General features: G+C 52.5%; 1 non-coding gene across 1 annotated transcript; it reads right to left on the bottom strand.

Annotated features, from left to right (window-relative positions):
- Positions 1-17,777: 17,777 nt before the first annotated feature.
- On the bottom strand, positions 17,778-17,885 carry LOC124225919 (U6 spliceosomal RNA). The gene has a single exon (XR_006885136.1). It is a non-coding gene; the product is annotated as a U6 spliceosomal RNA (small nuclear RNA).
- Between the last annotated feature and the right edge of the window lie 4,402 nt (positions 17,886-22,287).

Below are 22,287 nucleotides of genomic sequence, written 5' to 3' on the forward strand. Positions count from 1 at the left end.
GAAAGCGAGTTCTCAGTCACCTGGAGGCAGGTTGGAGCGCACAGGTCTGAGTGTCAGAGTCTTAGGTCTGAATCCCGGCTCTATCACTACCCAGTGTGAGATGCGGCCAAGCCACTGACTCTCCAAGCCTCAGAGTCCCCCTCTGGGAAATGGGGTCCCTGACACCCACCCCGTAGGATCCTCGTGTCAAGGAGAGCAGATCAGATAGGCCACTTGGCATTCCAGAAGCATCCAAGGAGCGAGATTGGGGTCCACAGAGAGAGCAGCCCCCGACGCTCCCTGCCCCTGGCGGGCTCAGCTGGGACCTGTGGATGGTTCCCTCCACCGGGCGCTTCCGTAGCCTCTTCTGAAGTCACCGGGTTTTCCTCCTTGTGTGTGGGGGTCTTGTAGTTCTGTGTTCATCTCCCTCTGTCCCAGATGTGGCTCAAGAGCCCACAACTTCCCCAGAGGCCTCAGCGTATCCAGCCCGTGTCCCTCGTAGAGAAGACGAAGAAGGGCCACACGCCAGCCGCAGGTGGCTCCAGGGGTGTCCCTCGGGTGCTCAGACCTGGGGTCCCACGCAGGGCCTCCAGCAAGGGCTCCTGGAGCCCGGGCAGTCCCAGGCACCGTCTGCACCTGTGCCGGAGGAGAGGGGCCCTGGGTGTCAGCCCTTCCCGTGCATCGGAGAGCAGGGCTTCTCGGAGCAGACCGGAGTGTGCATCCCCCTCCCTGGGGCCTTCTGAAAAAGCAGGGTGGTCTCCGGCAGGTCTGGGTGAGCCCAAGAGTCCAGGGACCTACTTTGAAAAGCAAGAGGTTTAAGAGGGTGCTGTAAGCGGGGGTGTGCTTAACAACGCCTTACCTTTGCTTGACCTCAATAATTTCTTAGCTCAACTTAAAAAGATTTCTGGAAGAGAAAGAGAAAAATCATGGACAGCAGTGTTGTCCTGGAGAGCCACAGGTTGCATTTAGTTAAGAAGAACCGAGCTGTGACATGAGCGTGTTTTTTCCTGGGGACTGGGGAGCACGCTGACTGACCCCTTACCCTCTGCCCCTGGCCTGGAGCCCCCTCGGAGCAGGACAGACGGTGGTGGCGTGCGGCTGCGAGCCTCTGGCAGCCCCGGGCTTTCTGTCCCACCAGCTCTGTGAAGCCCTCGGAAACCCACCAGCAAAACCGAAGCTGGCGGGGAGCCTTGATCCCGAGTTAACAGCTTGCTTTCCCCCAGCACCCAGCTGGGTGTCCAAGAGAAGAGACCAAAGACCCCCGCGTGGGTGTGCTGAGGGCTGGGGCATGTGGGGCCGCAGGGGAGGGCCTCGGGCCAGCAGCCTCTGAGCGGGAGTCAGCTAACCAGGGGCTCCCGAAGTCGCTAGAAAGTACTGGTGGGAAATGCCAGCTCCCATCCCTTATTAGCCGTGCTGTTTGCTTTACAGAGCACTTCGCGTTCTGCTAGCCCTGTAAGGAAGGTGTCACTGTTATTGTCCTTGTCCATGTACCCATTTTACAGATGATACAACAGAAGCTTAGCCAGTTGGAAAACGGGTGCCATTCAGTGCTGGTGATTTTTTTTTTCTTTACCATTTTGGTATAGAGCGTCCTAGGTTTGGGCTGCCGCTTAGTTTTGTGCTTCTGAACTGTCCATTTTGGGGTTCCGTCGGGGATGGGAATTTGGAGGTACAGAGGAGGCACGATGCTTCCTCGAGGTGGGGAGCTCTGCCTGCAGAAGCACACAGGGGTGGGGAGGCACTCAGGTGCCCGTGGGCACAGTCCAGGGGGCCAGGACCCAACCCCAGGTTCTCTGGGGATGGTTCAGCCACCCAGAGCAAGGGAGCAAGGGAATCCCTCTCGAGCCCCCGCAGAGGGAGCAGACAGCCAGCTCCCTCCCTCTGGGACCTCCTGGGACAGTGTCCCCCAAGAGCCTGAGGGCTCCCCGTAACCTGCCACCAGAACTGGGACGGAATTTGTAGGCCTCGTGTCCTAAAAAGTATTGAGAACTTGAAGACGGCGACAGCAGAGCATTAGACCCAGCTCGGGGCCCCGTGTGACTGCACGGTCGCACGCCCACCGCGCCAGCCCTGCCTGCCACCCACCCCTGGTCGGGAGTGTTCAGGTTGCCTTTGGGCTTCTCGAAGACTCTGGAATTTCACACTCTGCCTTCCCCCTTCACTCCAAGGGCTGCATTCTGTCTGATGGATTTTCCCCAGTTGAAGGAGCTGGTGAGGGGCCCGGAGAGTCTGAAGGTGGCAGCATCTGGGTCCTGGGGCGCGAGGGCTGGGGTCGCAGAGGAAACCGAGGCTCAGAGAGCAGAGCCGCTGCTCGGGCATGGAGGGACCAGGGCTCGGGACGGGCTGCTGAAGGGTCCTTTCCAGTTGGAGGGACCCAGGGCAAAAGGTGGGGGTGGGCACAGCGCTGAGGCATTGGGAGGGGAGCCAGTGTGGTGTCGCAGGCGCAAAGACCCCTCTCTCTGTCAGTCAAGCCGCACGGGAGGGCTTGTGGCACCACAGTGCAAACCACGCACCCCCGACCCATGCCAAATGGCCAGCCACTGCGGGGTGCAGACGGCCAGGGGGAGCGAGGCCCCAGAATCAGTCTGTGCAGGGTCTGGAGCACCAGGGCCCCTCGGGGAGGACTCTGGATCCAGCATAGGGGGCTTGCTAAGCCAGCTCTCACCCACAGTGAGTGGAAGCTTTCTCCTTCATCCGTATAAATAAAATGGCCGCATCCCAGGCGGACAGCATGATCAGGATGGTCAGACCTGACATACAGAACATGTGACAACCAGAAAGTTCACACGGGGACCCCTCAGGGATCCGGAGCACTGCCTTGGGGCCACAGACTCCCCTGGGAGAGCCACACAGGCTGGAACGAGAATCTCAGGGCAGATGCTCTGAAAGCAGGTGTAGGTGAGCACACAGGCCTCTCTGGGGAAGGGACAGGGGTGTGTCTGTCTCTCGAAGGTTCATTAGTCTCCCCAGCAGGCTTGCCTGGGGAAGGCGGTGGAGGCCTCCAACGCCAAGGTCAGGCCAGCAGGCAAGGGGGACTGGTGCCCGTGTGTCTGGGATGCTGGGCCCTCGCCCGTGCTGTTCCCCGTGCTGGGAGTGGCTTTGCCCCCTTTATGGTCTCCTCAGCTTAAATTCCACCTCCTGGGCCACCATGTCTTATTGGTCCCATGCGCTGGGCCAGGACCTGTGCAGGGACAAGGCCACTAAAAGGGTTTTCGTGGGGCATCTGGCGGTGGTGTACGTCCTCTGACAGAGGAGGCTGCGGCTGATGAGCAATGGACCGCAGTGTGGCGTTTCAAGGAGAAAATAAAAAGTGAATAGATAAAGGGGATCTTAGAAAATGATACATCCAAGATGGAGATATCAAAATACTGCGTGGATAGCGAAGATGAAATAGGAGGAAGACGATTGATTGATTGTGGAGGCAGCCAGGGCCCAGACCCACAGAAAAAGAAAGATATAGACCTTAAATAGGCTTTCTGATTTTTATTTATTTTTTTGGTGAGGAAGATTGGCCCTGAGCTAACATCTGTCCCAATCGTCCTCTACTTTATATGTGGGACGCCACCACAGCATGGCTTGATAAGCGATGCTAGGTCTGCCCCCAGGACCCGAACCTGTGAACCCCGGGCCACCAAAGCAGAGCACGTGAACTTTACCACTACGCCACCGGGGCTGGCCCCTGGGTTTTTTTGTTTGTTTTTTTTTTTTTTTTGGTAATTTTTTTTCATCTTAAAACATTCCATTCATCTGCTTTTGTGACCGAAGAAAAAAAAGAAAATTTCAGTGTTTAGCAGGTTGTTTTTAAACCCTTTGCCTCAGGAAGATGCCATCTTAATCATTTTGAATTTAAAGAGAGGATGTGTGTGGACCCCCGCCCCTTCTCTCCTCTCTCTCCTTCCCGCCGTTCCAGGCCCTTTAAATTTCTCCGTGCCTGGCGCGGGTTAGATCCTTAAAAAGCCAGGCATCAGCCTGGAAGCAGTGGGCAGCACGTCGGGAGGATGGTGGAGGCTGGGGACAGAGGGAGGAGGAGGCCAAGGACATCCTAGCCGCCCCCAGCATCCTGCAGGCAGGCAGATGGATTCACACGGCCCTGGGGGCTCTGAGGCTGACAGCCCTAGTGACCCTGTGCCCGCCCCGTGTGACTCTCAGAGGAAGGGGTGGCATTCCTTGGCTTGTATGTGCATCTATCCAGCCATGCGGCCGTCTCCCCTCCGTGCATGTCTGTCTGGGTCCACATTTCTCCTTTTTATGACACTGGTCCTGTTGGATTGGGGCCCACCCTAACGACCTCCTCTCCATCACCTCTGTAAAGACCCCATTTGCAAATCAGGCCACACTCTGAGGTCCTGGGGTCTAGGACTCCAACGCCTCTTTCTTAGGGGACACAATTCAACCCATAAGAGGGTTTGTCGTTGGGTCTTGAGTTCTTCCCCAGAGCAGTGCATGGGGGGGTTCGTCGTTTGCCCCCCACGCCCGCCCCTGAGTTCCCCGGAGTGAGTTTCAGAGAGGAGGAGACAGAGCACGCTGTCACATGGCCTAGGAGGATTTCTCCTGCTGGATTTACTGGCCAGCAGGATGGGCTACATAATTTTGGGGGGCCGGTGCAGAATGCAAATGAGGGACCCCTTGTTCGAAAATTATTAAGAACTTCAGATGAACAAAATATATTATAGCCATACAATGGAATATTATTCAGCCCTGAAAAGGAAGGAGATCCTGACACCTGCTACAATGTGGATGAACCTTGAGGACGTGATGCTCAGTGACATGAGCCAGACACAGAAGGACAAACACTGTGTGATCCCACTCACAGGAGGTCCCCAGAGGAGTCACATCCACAGAGACAGGAAGTAGATGGTGGTGCCAGGGGCTGGGGGAGGGGTGGGGAGTCAGTGTTTCATGGGGACAGAGTCTCAGTTTGGGACGATAAAAAAGCTCCGGAGATGGATGATGGGGATGGTTGCACAACAATGTGAATGTGCTTAATGCCACTGAACTGTGCACTTAAAAATTATTACAATGGGGGCCAGCCCAGTGGCGCAGTGGTTAAGTGCACATGTTCAGCTTCAGCAGCCCAGGGTTCACCAGTTCAGATCCCGGGTGTGGACGTGGCACCGCTTGGCAAGCCATGCTGTGGCAGGCATCCCACATATAAAGCAGAGGAAGATGGGCACGGATGTTAGCTCAGGGCCAGTCTTCCTCAGTGAAAAGAGGAGGATTGGCGGCAGATGTTAGCTCAGGGCTAATCTTCCTCAAAAAAAAAAAAAATTAGAGGGCCGGGCCCGTGGCCGAGTGGTTAAGGTTACACGTGCTCTGCTTCAGCGACTGGGGTTCGTGGGTTCAGATCCTGGGTGCAAACCCACCCCACTTAGCCACGCTGTGGCAGCATCCTGCGTACAAAATAGAGGAAGATTGGCACAGATGTTAGCTCAGAGCTAATCTTCCTCAAGCAAAAAAAAAATTTCAGGACAGCAACAGCAGAGCATGAGACTGAGCATGGGGCCATGTGTGTCTTCATGGGTCACTTGCCCATGAGGCCGGCCCCCGGGGCCAGACACTGCCCTCCTTGGCTGCATCTCGCACCACCTGCTGCATGCAGCCGGCAGGCCTCCCTGGGCAGCCAAGACTCCCTCGCCCCCGGTGCCCAGGTGGGGAGAAACCTGCTCCCCACAGCTGGTGTTGACACAGCTGCACGGATCCGGTCCACAGTGTGTTTGCTGGCGGACGGTACTGGGTGCAAAGAGGAGCAAGGGCAGTGGCATGTGGTTCCAAGGGCAGAACTCTGGCCTCCACCCTCACCTGATCCAAGTGTCACAGTGGAGTGCTGCCCCTTCTGGGGTCCCAACCCAACCTGGGGACCTCTGCCGCCGTCAGCCCCGGCCCTGCGCCCCTGGAGGCAGGAAGCCCGCAGCCCAGCGCAGCTCCCTCGGCTAGAGAAGGAGCCGTTCCCTTTGGACGGTGTGTCTGGGTCTGCTCCCAGCTGGGATCCACTCTCTCATCACGTCGGAGGGTTTCTGGGTGGCTGTCTGTCTGTCTTCTCTGCCACCTGGGTACTCCCCGCCAGCAACCCCAGCCCCATACTCTCCCACATGCTCCCACCCTCAGGATGAAGTTGCTTCTTTCCCCATCGCACCCCCCATCACCGACCCCACGCCCCTCCACTCCCACGCTCCCACGGCTGATCCAGACTCCCCACTGGACTCCTGGCCCCGACAGAGGGCAGCCGGGCCTGGGCCTCTGCCCCCCAGTTCACTCAGCCTTGGTCTCTACCCTTCCAACCACTCTTTTTTTTTGTTAAAGGTTGGCACCTAATCTAGCAACTGTGGCCAATCTTCTTTTTTTTTCCTTCTTCTCCCCAAAGCCCCCTGGTACATAGTTATATATTCTACTTGTAGGTGCTTCTGGTTGTGCTATGTGGGACGCCACCTCAGTGTGGCCTGTTGAGCAATGCCATGTCCACGCCCAGGATCCGAACCGGCGAAACCCTGGACCACTGAAGCAGAGCGCACGAACTTAACCACTCAGCAACGGGGCCGGCCCCCCAACCATTCTTTTATTCAATCCACACATATTCACCACGTGAAACATTTTAGAGCAGTCAGTCCATTAACACATGAATGTAAGCAGATTGTGGTGTATCCATACAATGGAATATTATTCAGCCATCAAAAGGAACTGAGTCCTGATACATGCACGGAGGAACCTAGAAAATATGTTAAAGGAAAGAAGCCAGACACAAAACATCACATGTTGCAGGATTCGATTTATATGAAATGCCCAGAACAGGTAAATCCACAGAAAGTTAAGTTGTTGCCAGAGGCTGGAGGGGAAGGACTGGGTGCAACTGATCAATGAGCCCAGGGTCTCCTTTTGGGTTGATGAAAATGTTTTAGAACTAGATAGAAGTGGTGGTTACACAACAATGTGAATGCACGAAATACCACTGAGGGGCTGGCCCGGTGGCGCAGTGGTTAAGTGCACACGTTTCGTTTCGGCGGACCGAGGTTCGCCGGTTCGGATCCCAGGTGCGGACATGGCACTGCTTGGCAAGCCATGTTGTGGGAGGCGTCCCACATATAAAGTAGAGGAAAATGGGCACGGATGTTAGCTCAGAGCCAGTCTTCCTCAGCAAAAAGAGGAGGATTGGCAGCAGATGTTAGCTCAGGGCTAATCTTCCTCAAAAAAAAAAAATTAATCAAAATACCACTGATTCATTCACTTGAAAATGGTGAATTTTCTGTTATGTGAATTTCACCTCAATTGAAAAACAGAAATCCTCTTAGGACTTTCAGCTGCCGAGAGTTGGACACGTGCGATAGACCAGCTGACCTGATCGTGGGTGCTCAGCCCACAGGGGTGTCCCCCTCAGCACTTCAATGGGTCAGCTGGCACACTTCCAGCAGATATGAACTGAAGATCCGTGTGTTCGTTGCTAGCGTGGCTCAAACAATGGACATTTCTCATCTCGCAGCTCTGGAGTCTGGAAGTCCCGGAGGAAGGTCCCTGCAGGGTTGGCTCCTTCTGAGGGCGTGAGGGAGAATCTGTTCCATGTCTGTCCCCCAGCCTTTCGCGGTTGCTGGCCATCATTGGCGGTCCCTGGCTTCTCGTAGCCTCCCATGGATCTCTGCCTTCATCTTCACGTGGCATTCTCCCTGTGCGCCTCTGCGTCCAATTCCCCTTTTTATAAGGACACCAGTCACACTGGATTTGAGGCCACCCTGCTCCAGTGTGACCTCATCTTAACTCATTACATCTGCAATGACCCTACTTCCCAGGAAGGTCCCACTCTGAGGGGCTGCGGGTCAGGACTGCAAACATGTAATTTGTGGGGAACACCACTCCCCCCACAGCAGCCTCCTGTGTGCGAGTCCTGAGGGTCCAAAGATGAGCCCAAAGGGCAGTCCCTGTCCTCACTGAGCACACGCGACACTGGTCAAGCTCGACCCACAAGGCAGGCGCGGGATTCGAGCAGAACTGTTTAGAAAGGTGTGAAGCAGTTTGACGTTGTCGCGACATCCAAGGGCATACTCAGTGGACGCGGCCCCTCGCCCAGGGTCTAAACCAATTTTGGTGTCATCAGAGTCACTCAGCGTCCTCCCGGCTGCGTCCCTGCCACACACAGCGGAACCACAGCAGGTTGGAAATTTTGAAAGAGGCAAAGACGAAAGCTTGACCCTTCACGACGGATCGTTAGAGGGGCGCTGGCCTCGTGGGAAAGACACGAGAAACAACCAAACGTGCGAAGACCCGCCAGCGAGGTCGACGCCCGTGAAGAACGGGGAGCCACGAGAAGGCACAGCAGACGGGCCGAGTCTGGATGGATGCGGTCAAGGGACATCGGGGATTTCGTGGCATGAGGAGGGACGAGGAGTGAGAAGCCACTGGCAGAGCAGGACGGGAGGAGCTGAGGGCAGGGGGGCAGGGCTCCTGGGGCGGCTCCATCGGCAGATGTGGCTGAATGTGCCAGAAGCCTAAGGAAGACAGAGCTCCCGCAGTGCTGGTATGGTCATCCAGGCCCCCAAGCTTGGTCCTAACAATGCCCTCCACCCTTCCATTCCAGAGAAGGCTCAAAGGTGGGGGGCGTGGGAGGGAGAGAGGGGGCCTGGCATTGAGGACGCAACCTCCCACTTCATCCGTGTCTTGGAATCGGCCGTTTCCCGATGGGAGGGTGACTCCCAGCCCCCGGTCCTGCTCCAGCCTTGCCGTCTCTGCCCTTTGGCCACACCACTCCTTTTCCTTGCGTATTAGCCGTGTCCTTTATTGTCTGTCTCCTGATGCTTTGACATCCGGGGACCTTGCTGATCTGGCAGAGCGACCCTCCCAGAACTGGCTAATTTCTAGAGACAGCGGTTTGCCAAAAAGTGTGCCTTTCATGGGCAAACCAACCAATCCAGAGCCCACACCCCAAGGCACTCCTTTATGGGACTCTCACACTCAGGGCTGCCCTCCCATGCCCTGATCACCCAGGGCCAGGTGCCAGACAACCAGGGACAGAGTCCACACCCCAGAGCCACTGGGATCGTTCAGACTAGCCCATCCCAAGCCTGCTTACCCTGCCTCGCCTGTTCCTTCCTACGAAAACCACAGAAAAGTCCCCTGCCCACCTCCCCCCTCCCTCTGCCCCCTGACCCACCCTGGTGCTTCCCCGTGTGGCCCTGCCTGGTGTGTGTGCCCCCACTTCTTGGGATCTGTGAGTAACAAAGTGTCTTTTCAATGGCCATGGTCTCCTGATCTGTTGTCCTCATCATAACCAAATAATAATAAACCGACGTTTTAAAACCCCTTGGAACGTGCTTCCCTTCCCCACCCCCAGGGACAGGGCAGCTCGAGAAGATGCTCCCGTCACCCTGCTCCAAATGCAGAGCACAACGCAGCTGGGCCAGCCACACCCGGGGCCTAGTATGCCCAGTTTACAGGTCTGCAGCCTGGGGCACCCAGAGGTGAAATGCTTTGCCCAGGGTCATAGGGCCCATCTGGCCCCTGGGTCTTTTTTTTATTATTATAATCACACTTATTAATTTTTTATTGTGGTAAGACATAAAATTTGTCACTTTAACCATTTTGTGTGTGTCTGAGGAAGATTAGCCCTGAGCTAACATCTGTGGCCAATCCTCCTCTTTTTGCTGAGGAAGACTGGCCCTGAGCTCACATCCGTGCCCATCTTCCTCCACTTTATAAGTGGGACGCCTACCACAGCATGGCGTGCCGAGTGGTGCCATGTCTGTACCCGGGATCCGAACCGGCGATCCCCAGGCCGCCAAAGCAGAACATGCGAACTTAACCGCTGAGCCACAAGGATAGCCCCCGCCATGTTTATTTTTAATAGTCGTGTTCAAAACCTACAAGGTGCAGAGACCCTTGAATGAAACACCCCCCCGTCTCAGGTTTCCCAGCCACCCAGCTCTCCTTCCTCGAGCTGCCTGTGGGCGTCCCTTCAGAGTCCTCTGTGCACATTCAAGAAAACCTGTGGATCTGTGTATCATAAGGTATTTTCAGCAGCGGGGGCGAGGCCGTCACATCTGTGTGTGAAGCCCACTCACACGCTGGGAGGGGAATGGCCCTCTGCGTGTGGGGCTCCATGCGTTTCAGAAACTGTTGGCTTATTTCACTTAGCAAATGTTTTCAGGATCATCCATGTTGCAGAACTTCACTCTTCCGGGGGCCGGCCCAATGGCATAGTGGTTAAGTTCACACACTTTGCTTCAGAAGCCTGGGGTTTGTGGGTTCGGATCCCACGCACCACTTGTCAAGCCGTGCTGTGGCAGCATCCCACTTACAAAATAGAGGAAGATGGGCACAGATGTTAGCTCAGGGCCAGTCTTCCTCACCAAAGACAAAAACAAAAAAACAGAATCTCCTTCTTTGTTATGGCTGAATAAATATTCTGTTGTATGGATGGACCACATTTTGTTTATCCATTCATCTGTTGATGGACACTTGGGTTGCTTCCACCTTTCGGATATTGTGAATCACGCGGCTATGAACGTGGGTGTGCAGACATCTCTTCCGTCCCACTGTTTGTTCTCTCTTCTCCCCGCCCCATCTTCCCTTTCTGAAAAGCTCATGGTAACAGACAGGGGGTTGATAATTGCACCCAAGACTGAAGAGACGGACCCTAGCTTGATAAGGCCCAAGAAATAAGCTAAAAACACACCCCATTGTGCCTTTCATGGGCCCCAGGCTTTGCCTTCATGGGTCTCATCCTCCATATAAAAAACAAATTAGAGAGCCGGCCCAGTGGCACAGCAGTTAAGTGCGCACATTCTGCTTCGGCGGCCCAGGGTTCACCGGTTTGGATCCCGGGTGCGGACACGGCACCGCTTGGCAAGCCATGCTGTGGCAGGCGTCCCACATATAAAGTGGAGGAAGATGGGCATGGATGTTAGCTCAGGGCCAGTCTTCCTCAGCAAAAAGAGGAGGATTGGCAGCAGTTAGCTCAGGGCTGATCTTTCTCAAAAAAAAAAAAAAAAAAATTAGAGGGCCGGGCCCGTGGCTGAGTGGTTAAGTTTGTGCCCCACACTGGCGGCCCCGTTCCCTCCACTGAAACATTCCGGCGTCACCCCCACGCACTGAAACATTCCAACGTCACCCCCGGCTTGTGTCATCCCTTCCTGAAGCAAACATTCAAGAGTCTAGCTGCCCTTACAGCTTCTGGAAAACACCTCCGATTTCGCCCGTCATAGCATTTGAGTTCCTTAGCTTCTGGAGTCCTGTGCTGCCTTGCCTAGAAAGTGGGGACTAATGCCACCAGCTTCAGCTTCACTGGTTCAGATCCTGGATGTGGACCTAGCACCGCTCGTCAGGCCATGCTGAGCAGCGTCCCACATGGCAGAGCCAGAAGGACCTACAACTAGAATATACAGCTATGTGCTGGGGGGCTTTGGGGAGAAGAAGAAAAAAAAAAGGTTGGCAACAGAGGTTAGCTCAGGGCCCATCTTTTGAAGAAAAACAAATTAAAAATGATATTGTACAACTGCGTTGGCGTAAAGATGAATATAATCCAGCTGGATGATGGGGTTTTTTCCATCTAATTTTAAAAGAAATGGAAACGTTTGCAAGGGCCCCCGAAGTCAGCCCTGCTGACTGCTGAGAGGCCCAGCCTGGTCTTGCAAAGCCTTGATTTCCTTCGAGGGGCTGCATTGGTGCTTACTGACTATTCCACTCGGGTCCCACCTGGGTTCCGATGAGCGCGAATAAGCTTGAGAAGAGAGATGAGGTCCCAAAGTGGGAGCGGGTCCCACTGGCTAGGAGAAGGAGGCCCCCAGGGAGTGGGGGACAGAGGACCAGCAGAGAAGCTGGAAGCCCCTCCTGATCGCCACCTGCTGTGGGCCCTGCGCGGTGGGCAACTGCTCTGTGCTCCTGGAGGCCGAAAGCCGGGTGGTTCAAGGATGGGCTGTGCCGCCGCCCTGCCCCATGACAAGCAGATTTCCACATGACGCAGTCGCTGAGTCCTGGCCACTCGGCCCCCCGGCTTCCCAGTGGGCCCACCTGCCAAGTCCCCTAGTTCAGGACGCTGTGGTCTCTCTCCTAACGCCCAGAGTGGCCCCTCACTGCTGCAAAACAGAATTGTCTGTAAGGCTTCAACAACACCCCTCACGCCCCGTTTCAAGGTCTCCAACAGCTCCCGGCTTGTGCGACCCCCAAGGTCTGGTCCCCACCCAAGCATTTCCACAGGCCGTTCCCTCGCCCTGAAACATTCCGGCGGCACCCCCGGCTTGTGTCATCCCTTCCTGAGGCAGGCTTCCAAGAGTCTAGCTGCCCTTACAGCTTCTGGAAAACACCTCCGATTTCGCCCGTCATAGCATTTGAGTTCCTTAGCTTCTGGAGTCCTTTGCTTCCTTGCCCAGAAAATAGGGACTAATACCACCAGCTTCACAGATTTTTTTTTTATTTTTTATCTTTTGAGGAAGATTAGCCTAAAGCTAACATTTGCTGCCAATCCTCCTCTTTTTTTTTTTTTTTTTTTTGCTGAGGAAGACTGGCCCTGAGCTAACACTCATGCCCATCTTCCTCTACTTTATATGTGGGACACCTGCCACAGCATGGCTTGATGAGTGGTGTGTAGGTCCGCACCTGGGATCTGAACCAGCGAACCCTGGGCCACCAAATCAGAATGTGTGAACTTAACCGCTGAGCCACTGGGCCGGCCCCCAGCTTCACAGATTTTAAGAAACATTCAAGGCCTGCCATATGCCCAGCCTTTCTGCCAGGTGGCCCTGCCCACACATGGCCAACAGGCCAGAGGTCTGTGCTGTGGCCGGGACACAGGTCCTGCCCTGGCCGGGTCAGCCAGATTCTCTTTTCAGCACTGGTCGCATGGCTGTGGGCAACTTCCTTCCCCTCTACAAGCTTTGGGCACCTGTCTGTGTGAGAGGGCTAATGATAGCATCCGCCCCAGAGGCTTGTGGGATGGCGCTAAATAAGACACCGCTCCCCAGAGCCGAGCCCACTGTCTGGAAGAGAGGAGGTGCGCCACCGGTGCCAGCAGCTATTAATATCCCTCGAGAGAGAGAACAGGAGATGGAGGAGAGTCAGCCAGGGAGAGGAGGCAGCGGAGTGGGCAGGAAGCCACACAGAAGGCCGACAGATGGCGGAGGCCTGTGGGCAGCCGAAACTGGGCGTGGGCCGGGGCTCCAAGCCCGAGGGATGAGGCAGAGGGTCTGCTGTGTGACTCTGCAGGGGCTGCCCCCACAAAGTCCCACAGACTGGGTCGCTTACACAATAATGGCTCCGGAGGCTGGACATCCACGATCGAGGTGTCGGCAGGGTCGGTGTCTCCTGAGGCCTCTCTCCTTGGTGTGTAGCCGGCCATCTCCTTCCTGTGTCCACACATGGGCTTTCCTCCGAGCGTGTCTGTGTCCTCATCTCCTCTTCTTATAAGGACACCGGTCATACCACATAGGGGCCCACCCTAACGACCTGATTTTAACTTAATTACCACTTTCAAGGCGCATCTCCAAAGGCAGTCACATTCTGAGGTGCGGGGGGTTAGTGCTTCAACATATGGACTTGGGGACACCATTCAGCCCATAAGGGCTGTTAAGGGGGTTCCCGGGAGAAAGGGAGCAGGAAGAAGAGTCAGCCGGAGGCAGCAGTCTTGCTAAGGATGTGCCCACGACCTGGTCTAGTCTCCGTGAGGCCGGAGGGAGTGTCCATTTCTGCCCACAAGGGCTGGTTAGACGCCCGTCTCCCTCATTCCAGTTCTTTATAGTCAAAAAGGGCCTAACTAAGCCAGTCTGTGGACAGTTGGCATCCTGCCCGGCCCAGTGAGAGCTCAATAAGTCGCAGCTGTTATTGTTATGAAGATTATCTGGTTGGCAATCTTAATACTAGAATAAATATCATTTAGGTCAAAAAAGATGAACTAGGTTATATAAGGGTGAACATTACAATGACATTGGAGATGTGGCATTACGAAACCTAAATGCTTCACAAAAAGACAAAATGAAAAACATTATGTTAGGAATGGCAGAAATTGACAGAAATGTAATTGCAATGAGAATTGAATATCATCCTTTGGTAAATTGAGTGTCAGAAAAAGAGATGAGCGGTCCAGGATCGCGCTCCTCAGTACGTATCCAGATGAAGTTTACAGCCACACGAACACCTGCACATGGATGTTTCTAGCAGCTTTAGTCATAATCACCAAAACGTGGAAGCACCCAAGATGCCCTTCAGCAGGTGAGCGGACAGACTGTGGGACACCCAAGCAATGGGATTTTGGTCAGCGCTAAAAAGAAATGAGCTCTCAAGCCATGAAAAGACATGGAGGAACCTTAAATGTGTATGACTGAGTGAAAGAAGCCGATCTGAAGAGGCCACATCCTGGATGATTCCAATTCTATGACATTCTGGAAAAGGCAGAACGACGGAGACAGTGAAAGATCAGTGGCTGCCAGGGGCTGGGGGAGGGAGGAACAGGTGGGGCACAGAGGATTTTCAGGGCAGTGAAAATACTCTCTATGATACAGTAATGATGAACACGTGTCATTATACACTCATCCAAACCCTAGAATGTACAACACCAAGAGTGAGCCCTAGGGGCTGGCCCGGTTGCCTAGTGGTTAAGTTCGTGCACTCTGCTTCGGCAGCCTGGGGTTTGCTGGTTCGGATCCTGGGTGTGGACGTACACACGGCTCATCAAGCCAGGCTGTGGTGGCATGCCACTTAGAAAAATTAAAAGGACCTACAACTAGGATATACAACTATATACTGGGGCTCTGGGGAGGAAAAAAGAAAGGAGGAAGATTGGCACCAGATGTCAGCTCAGGGCCAATCTTCCTCCCCACCCCACCCCCAAAAAGCGTATCTTAAAAAAAAAAAAAAAAAAAAGGAATATTGGGGCCAGCCCCGAGGCCAAGTGGTTAAGTTTGCGCGCTCCGCTGCGGTGGCCCAGGGTTTCACCGGTTCAGATCCTGGGTGCAGACCAGGTTGAGACAGTGTCCCACTAAAAAATATACAACTATGTACTGGGGAGATTAGGGGAGGAAAAAAGCAGGAAAAAAAGAAGATTGGCAACAGTTGTTAGCTCAGGTGCCTATCTTTAAAAAAAAAAAAAGAATAAAATAAGAGTGAACCCCAATGTCAGCTATGGACTCAGGTGACAATGACGTGTCCACATAGGTTCATCGGTTGTAACAAATGTCCCACTCTGGCACCATGTTGATCGTGAGGAATGCTGGGGGGGGGGGGATAGTATATGGGAACTCCCTGTACTTTTCACTCAATTTTGCCATGAACCTAAAACTGCTCTAAAAAATAGTTTTATATTAAAAAAAAGAAAGAAGTTGGGGCCAGGCCGGTGGCGCAGCAGTTAAGTGCACACATTCTGCCTTGGTGGCCCCGGGGTTCACTGGTTCGGATCCCAGCTGCGGACATGGCACCGCTTGACAAGCCATGCTGTGGTAGGCGTCCCACATATAAAGGAGAGGAAGATGGGCATGGATGTTAGCTCAGGGCCAGTCTTCCTCAGCAAAAAGAGGAGGATTGGCAGCAGATGTTAGCTCAGGGCTAATCTTCCTCAAAAAAACAAAAAATGAGTCACTAATTGTTTTTCAATCAATTCTATGTTGAGAATACAGTACTGTTTAGTGAAGATCAATATATTAAATTTATGCATCTATTCATAAAAAATGACACAGAGGATGTGAATGTTGTGATTAATGAAATAATTGATTTGTATACCAAAGTTTACACCGTACAAATAGCAAGTAGGTTTTCTTAAAAATTAGCTTTCTATTTTAGAACACTTAGATTTATAGAAAAATTGCAAAGATGATACAGAGAATTCTCGTGTCCCCCACAGCATTCCCCCTATTAGCAATACCTTGATTAGTATGGGACATTTGTTACAATTAATGAACCAATGCTGATACATTATAATTCACTAAAGTCCAGGCTTTATTCAGATTTTCTTGAATTTCCTCTAGTGTCCTTTTTCTACCCCAGGAGCCCATGTAACATTTCACTGTCATGTGTCCTTAGGCTCCTCTGGGCAGGGATGGTTTCTCAGACTTTCCTTATTTTTGATGACCTTGACAGTTTTAAGGAGGCCTGGGTGGGAATTTTATAAATTCTCTGTCAGTTGGTTTTGTCTGATGGTTTTCTCCCGGTCAGCCTGGGGTGATGGGGAGCAGGCCCACAGAGGAGAAGGGCCCTTCTCATCATATTACATCCTGTTAAGAGCACAAGCCATCAACATAACTAGTCATGGCTCATATGAGCCTTTTTTGCTTCCAGTTTTCAAGGAACAGGAACAAAAAATGCTAACTACATAGTTCAAGAAGGATATCTCTAAGTACAAAAAGATGGAAACTGCCTACGTCCCAGGTTCTGCTATGGTGCAATTATAACGGATAAAGCTTGAGTTATCCCTGATTGCCCGAGGGACGTGGGTGGGGGGCAGGGCAGCCTTTAAAGTGGTCACCATAACCCCCACCTCCTATATTTATGCTCTCGTCGGAGCCTCTCCCCTTGAGTGTGGGCAGGACCTAGTCCATTTTAACTAACAGAATATGACAAATGTGATGGATGTCACAGCCGAGACCGGGTTACCAAAGACTGCCCCTTCCGTCTTGCTGGTCCTCTCCTGCACCCTCGGGTAGAAGCTGGCTGCCATGTTGGAAGCTGCCATAGGCACGCATGGCAAAAACTGACGAGAGCCGCTAGTCAGCGGACTGTAAGAAACTGAGGCCCTTCATGCGACAGCCCGGAAAGGACTGAATGCTGCCAACGGCCACTGAGTGGTCTTGGAGCAGAACCTCCCCAGCTGGGCCTCGAGACGATTACAGCCCCACCCACAGCTTGACCACAAACTTGTAGGACACCCGGGACCAGAGGACCAGCTGGGGCCCACCCAGATTCCTGAGCCACAGAAACTGTGAGAGTGTACATATTTGTTGCCTGAAGCCATTACATTTTTAAAACAGCTTTAACAAGGTATAACTGATATACAAAACCTGCGCATATTGAATGGGTACAATCAGGCGAGTTTGGACATCCATATACACCCGCGGCACCATCGCCACAATCGAGGTAATAAACACATCCATCACTTCCAAGGTTTCCTCGTGTGCCTTCATTTTGGGGGGGTTTCTGGGCGGAGGTAAGAACACCCAACATGAGATCTACCCTCTTTACAAATTTTTCAAGTACACAATACAGTCTTATTAACTAGAGGTGTTGTGTTGCATGGCAGAGCCCTTGAACTTGTTTATCTTGCCATCTAAGACTTTACACCCATTGACCAATATCTCCCTGCTGGGATCCCCAGCAACCCCCACTCTGCTCTCTGTCAAGCCATTATGTTTTGGGCCAATTTGTGATCATTCTAACCCCAAATCTTGCCCTTCCTGGATGAGCACCACAGATTCACTCCCAGCTTTCTGGATGCTTCTCCAGAGGGCGGCTCCTGGAGCGTCTCCATCCGTATGCTGCTCCTGGCCTTGCCAAGGACAATGCCCAGCCCATCCAGTGCACACTCACCGAACAGTGGTGGAGGGGTCCCTGCACCCTGCCACCACGCCGGGCAGCGTTGGGCACGCAGCTTGGTCCACTGATGGGGTAGGACCGACTGTCTTAGGCAGTTTGGGCTGCGCTAACAGAACACCATAGACCGAGTGGCTTAATCACAGACATCTGTTTCTCACAGTTCTGGAGGCTGGGAGGTCCAAGACCAAGGTGCCAGCAGATTCGGTCCTTGGTGAGGGCTCTCTTCCCAGCTTGGAAAGACAGAGGGGAGCTCTTAACCAATTTTTAAGTGTTCAGTACACTTTTGTCAATCATATGCCCATTGTCATAAAACTACGGAACGCTTTGTAAATTTGCGTGTCATCTTTATGCAGGGGGCTGTCCTAATCTTCTCTGTCTTGTTCCAATGTCAGTGTATGTGTCGCCGAAGCGAGCACCCAGCCAGACTTCTGGCCTCCAGAACTGTGAGATGCTAAATAGGTGTTCATTTAAGCTGCTAAGTTTGTGGTGACTTGTTCTGCAGAAATAGGAAAGTAAGACTCTACTCACAAAAGACCGTTGGAAGACTTAAATGGGAAAATGCTCGGACTGCTTTTAGCACAGAGCCTGGTATCTGGTCAGTGCTATTATACCTTAGCTGGGGGGCCGGCCTGGTGGCTCAGTGGTTAAGTTCACACATTCCACTTAGGTGGCCTGGGGTTCGCAGGTTTGGATCCCAGGTGCGGATATGGCACCTCTTGGCAAGCTGTGGTAGGCGTCCCACATACAAAGTAGAGGAAGATGGGCACAGATGTGAGCTCAGGGCCAGTCTTCCTCAGCAAAAAGAGGAGGATTGGCAGCAGATGTTAGCTCAGGGCTAATCTTCCTCAAAAAAAACAAAACAAGCAAAATGTTAGCTGGTATTGATATCACTGACCCCCCACCCCACGCCCACCCAGTAAAAACCACTTGGAGCCCATTGCCAGCCTGGAAACTTTCACTATAAATAAAGTCTTCTGTCTTCTAGGACATTCACATAACGTCCTGCAGGAGCTCTTTCTTTCATTCATTTTGTCAGTACACAGATTCATTGACATCTACTGTGTGTCAGGCACTGCGCTACGCATCAGGACGTGCGGGTCCAATCCCCAAAGGGCTTACACACTGGGGAGAGGGGTAGAGACCCAGAAGTCATTGCCTGGGGCCGCCTGAAGAGCATCCTCTGCCCGCGCCAGCCTCACACCCTGGCCCTCCCCACTGGGGACCAGGGTGGCAGATGCAGAGCGGGGCTCTTTCCCCGCTCCTCACAGGCTGGAACAAAGCACTGATGGCCATCCCTCTGATGTCATCCTGGGCCAGCAGCAGACCTCCCAGCCACCGGCTCCCACCCTCCCCTGTCCCTCCCAGGGAAAGAGGTGCAAGGCGAACCCATCTTCTCAGACACTGGTTCCCTTAGGCACCGCCGTCTCTCCTCCCCTTGGATCTCTTCAACTTCTTCCTCCCTCTAGCTCTTTATGCCCAGCAGCTCTGCGTGTAAATACACTCCTGCCTCTCCTGTTAAAAACAACCCAACCCTTAACCAAGCCAGCAGGCTCAGCATCACCGTCAAACCAGGCATCAGAAGCTTACATCACGGGCCTCCTCCTGGGATGGAGTGGGAAGTCCACACCATTCCCAGTGGAATTCTCTTGGCCAAATTGGAACCCAATCATGCCCAATCGATCGGTCCACTTTAGAATGTGGGCTGTTTTTACAAGACAACAGGCCTTCAAAATTGTTAAAGGCTCCTCGCCACCCCCACACTCCTCCCCCCACCCCAGTGCAAAACAAGCAAGGGGACTTTTCTAAGTTAAAGGAGGCTGAAAGAGTGGTGGCAACCAAGTGCAATAAATGAAACTTGATGAATCCTAGATTTGTTTAAAAAAAGTGATCAAATTGGGGAAAGAAAATCAAGTTTTACTTGATTGAATTTGAATTATTTAATCAACGATAAATGTCTTGGGGTAACAACAGCCTTGTGGCCTTGAGGAGAATGCCCTTAGGAGATACAAGTTTAAGTATTGAAGGGGAAGTGTCATGCTGTCTGCAACTCTCTTTCAAATGCTTTAATGAAACAAGTAACTTCGTTTGTATACATTTGTTTGTATATATAATAGACAGAATGTTACAACCAGCGGGGTGAAATGAAGCTAGGTGAAGGAAATAGGAGTGTGCATTATACTATTCTTACAACGTTTTGGTACCTTTGAAATGTTTCAAAATAAAAAGATGGGAAAAACAAACCAGCCAGCCTCACTCCTGCCCGGATGTCCCCCCAGCTGTCATCATTTCACCTTCTACTCCCAGCAAAGAGAACTCAGAGGAGTCTGTGCTCGCTCTCACTATGTGCTGGTTAAATGCTGAATAACTGGCCTTCAAGCAAACCGAAAAGCTCCTGATCTGTAGTGTTTGCCAATTCCTGCAGTGTAAATATCCCACGACGGCTGATTTCAAGCTACTCAGGTGGGGTCGTTAAACACGGAATTGGTAAGCAACCAGCAGCACACACAATGTAGTATTTCCAGCATGCAGATACGATATAACCAAACAGCCTCAGCAGCACAGATAGTAACATGTAGCAAAATAATTAAGAATGAGTTTTGATTGGCGCCGGCCTGGTGGCACAGAGGTTAAGTTTGCAGGTTCCGCTTCAGCGGCCTGGGATTTGCCAGTTTGGATCCCGGGTGCGGACACGGCACTGCTCGGCAAGTCATGCTGTGGTAGGCGTCCCACGTATAAAGTAGAGGAAGATGGGCACGGATGTGAGCTCAGGGCCAGTCTTCCTCAGCAAAAAAGAGGAGGATTGGCAGCAGATGTTAGCTCAGGGCTAACCTTCCTCAAAAAAAAAAAAAAAAAAGAATGAGTTTTGAGTATTTATTACCTTCGTTTTAATAGAATCCATTTGGTTAGAAGTTTACACAAGGAATTTTTTTAAATTATTTTATTGAGGGCATATTGGTTTATAACATTGTGTAATTCCAGCTGTACATTATTACACATCAGTTTTGTGTAGACTGCATTGTGTTCACCACCAATAGTCTAGTTTTCATCGATCACCATACATATATGCCCCTTTACCCCTTTCCCCCACCCCTGGTCCCCTTCTCCTCTGGTCACCACTAATCTGTTCTCTTTGTCCATGTGTTTGTTTATCTTCCACATATGAGTGAAATCACACCATGTTTGTCTTTCTCTGTCTGGCCTATTTCGCTTAACATCATACCCTCCAGGTCCTTCCATGTTGTTGCAAATGGGATGATTTTGTCTTTTTTATGGCTGAGTAGTATTCCATTATATATTATATATATATACCACATCTTCTTTATCCAATCATCCTTTGATGGGCACTTGGGTTGCTCCCTCATCTCAGCTATTGTGAATAATGCTGTGATGAACACTGGGGTGCATATATAATCGACTTTTAAACAATGGCTGTGTTTAACAACTGGTTCCAAATTTCCTGGAAATTTGACAGTTGCCTGTCACCAGCTGCTACATGCTGGCTCCAGCACACCTCTGTAAAAAAAATGTCACCCCACTGAAATCTGGCTTCTACAGTGTTCATTCAACCAAAACTCTCTTGCTCGTCTCGCCAGGCACCTCCATGTTGCAAAACATAAAGGACGATGGGTAAAGTTCCCGCCGTGCCTCAGTTCTCGGAAGGATTCAGCACTGCCTACTCCAGCTGCCTTTTCCAAGGCCCTCCGGGTCCTCGCCCGACCTGCCGACCAGCCCTACCCAGTCTCAGGGCTCTTCTTCCTCTATTTACCTTTGGGTCTTTGATGTGCCCATTTGACACACTCTCCCTGGGTGTGTCCCCCTCCATGGCTTCAACTACAGCTAAGAAGCCAGATTTCTTCTCAAACCTGTATATCCAAATCGCTCAACCAGTTTGCTCCTCTTAGAGTAAAGGCATTTCAAACAAAGCTAGAGTGGAAATCTTCATCTCTTGCTACCACCTCGAGGTGCAGCTCCTGACGGACAGAGAATGCAGGTCTATCCAACTCTGAAGCCAGGGAGTGTATGTTGCCTCCCTTTCGAGTCCCACAGACCTTAGCATGTTTAATAATGGAAATGGCTTCAATAAGCAAATGCAATAGGCATTAACTCCCCCAAGGGACCAGATCCCCACCTCTCCCTAGCCTTAGATTGCACGGACATGTCAAGGTGCCACCACTTGGTGGCGGCATTCTCGAAATAGGTAAACAGTATGGAAGCACTGAAACGCCAGAGCCCTGAGCTTCTCCAGCGCGAGGGGTGTCCATTCACACTGAATCGATGGAGGACTGGCCCACATCCAGCCTGATCTCAGCTTCCCTTTCCTGTCCTGGACCAAAACCAACAGGCGCCTTTCCCAAAGTGCTACGTAAATGTGGGCTCCTCCGCTCTTGCTCCGGCAGCATCCCACTGGTCCGTCTGTCGGTCACTGTCAGTCATTCCTTGTCAGTGAGAGCCAGAGTCAGTCATTATCCGGCTGGTCCGCCGTTCAGTCCATCAGTCAGAAAATCAGGATCCACCTGAGTCGGTCCTTGTGGACAGCCTACCTGTCCTTCTCTCCACCGAACGCCACGCCACGTGTAGGGAAATTGCTGCTGCAGACAGAATCCGCGCCCTCAGGCTCCGCCCCTTCGTAGTCTTATCCAACCATACGTCTCCGCCTCAGAGGAGTGCCCGCCCCCCGGGTCTCATCACGGACCCCGCTCTTCAGAAATTCTGCCCTATCAGAGGCCTAGTTCTCTCGGAATTTCCGCCCCGTATCGAGCCCCGCCCCATTGCCGACCTCTCCCCAGGGCCACGCCCCCTTGGGAAGCCCTGTCCAAT

The sequence above is a fragment of the Equus quagga genome, chromosome 14, assembly GCF_021613505.1.
Source record: "Equus quagga isolate Etosha38 chromosome 14, UCLA_HA_Equagga_1.0, whole genome shotgun sequence".
Lineage (NCBI taxonomy): Eukaryota > Metazoa > Chordata > Mammalia > Perissodactyla > Equidae > Equus > Equus quagga.